We start from the raw sequence: 1,776 nt of genomic DNA on the forward strand, positions 1-1,776 counted from the left end.
AGACAGAGATAGCTTCTTCACTGATAAGGGAATAAGGCTTATGGGGAACGGGCAGGGATGTGGACTTGAGTCCATGATCGGATCAGCCATGATCATATTAAATGGCGGAGCAGGCTCGAGGGGCCATATGGCCTACTCCTGCTCCTAGTTCTTAAGTTCTTATGTTCTGAATAGCGACACACAAAAAAATGCTTTGATCATGGTTACACCTTATCTTCACGTTTGTCAAACAGTTGGCTCGTTGGTCTCGGGCTGTGATTTCCCTTTGGAGTTGTTCATTGAAATTTACGAGGGGTCCCAGAGGAGCCCTGATATTGCTCGCATATTTTGAAATTGCATCGAACTTTTGCAAAGAAGGACTTGCATATCTGCAGCGCCTTTCAGGAACTCATGTCGCCCCAAAGCGCTTTACAGCCATTGAGTTATGTTTGAAGTGTTGTAGTTTGGGGAAAGATGTGCCCAGATCACCAAACATGAACCTCAACTCTTTGCAAAGAGTTTGGTGCAAATAATAAGGCATCTCAGGGACTTGGACTTTCTTTGAAAAAGTTCTGCTTGTACCTGCATTCAAGCTTGAAACAGCAACTGGGCTTCCATCTCACGGGAGGTTTGGGGTTGATGTGAGTCGCTTTCAATCTTTGAAATTTCACCAAGCAAAGAAACGGTGAATCCAACTGTCCCTGTCAGCATTTAGTTCCCGTTGAATCACAGGTATATCCGCAGTCAGGAGCTGAAAAGAAATTCAAACCTAATACCTGCTTCGGGACAATCAGAATACTTCGTCACAGACAAGGCACCGGAAGGCTGTAAGGTAGATCACACCGGTTGTGGGAGAGCTGGTTGGCGGTGACATGGAAGTGTCTGCAGTGTGCGGGACCAGACTGCTTCCACACATCCACAATGAATGTCCCTCCATTTATTTGGGAAAAGTACAACTGAGAGTGGACAAGTTCCATCCCGGTCGGAGCAATCTGAAGCTTTAACTGACTGACACCCTGGTTTTGGATGTCTTGCACCTCATCCTTCCATCAGTCTCTGTGGCGCAATGGGTTAGCGCGTTCGGCTGTTAATCGAAAGGTTGGTGGTTCGAGCCCACCCACGGACGAAGTGTTTAACTGTTTTTCCCCGAGTATTCGGTGCCGCACAGTCCCATGTTGTCATTGTGCGTTTTGGCTGCACGAATCTATTCCGCAAATGTTGCCAGCAGTGCTGTTATCCAATTAGTTCCCACTCCAATATTTTATGAGCATTCAGTTCAAGTAAAACGATAACAATGTTTTACATGGATCATGTTCCTCCATCCAGCCCATTAGAAATAAATTATGTTATTGGGTTTAAAGAAACTGGTGGAAATTGATTCTATTGATACAGAGATAGAACTGGAACTTCGGTCTCAAGTGCTCCTCTTATCAAGAATAGACACACACACAATCAATGGTTTTACAACTGAGTCATAAACACTTACAATTTTAAACCATTCTCATACAGCGTGTAAATGAGATAGGGATAAAATCTTCATCACATGTAAAGAGAAAATGAATGATTGAGGATACCACTGTTCCTCAGTAATTATATTATTATTTATTTCATTCTGAAGAAGGTTATCGGCTAATTAACGGTAATTAAAAGAATTCTTACTTTTGCACGCTGGCTGCATGTCGTCAATTTTATAAGGTTTTGAATTTAAAAATGGTGTTACAATGCTGGTTGAATACATGACCCCAAAGTCTTTTTGGGATCACAGGTTGAGTCTCTCTGGTGGTTTACGCTCTCTTG

General features: G+C 43.1%; 1 non-coding gene across 1 annotated transcript; it reads left to right on the forward strand.

The window, feature by feature from the left end:
- Positions 1–1,031: 1,031 nt before the first annotated feature.
- On the forward strand, positions 1,032–1,105 carry trnan-guu (transfer RNA asparagine (anticodon GUU)). The gene has a single exon. It is a non-coding gene; the product is annotated as a tRNA-Asn (tRNA).
- Positions 1,106–1,776: the final 671 nt, after the last annotated feature.

This window comes from Pristiophorus japonicus, unplaced genomic scaffold, assembly GCF_044704955.1.
Source record: "Pristiophorus japonicus isolate sPriJap1 unplaced genomic scaffold, sPriJap1.hap1 HAP1_SCAFFOLD_112, whole genome shotgun sequence".
Classification (NCBI taxonomy): domain Eukaryota; kingdom Metazoa; phylum Chordata; class Chondrichthyes; family Pristiophoridae; genus Pristiophorus; species Pristiophorus japonicus.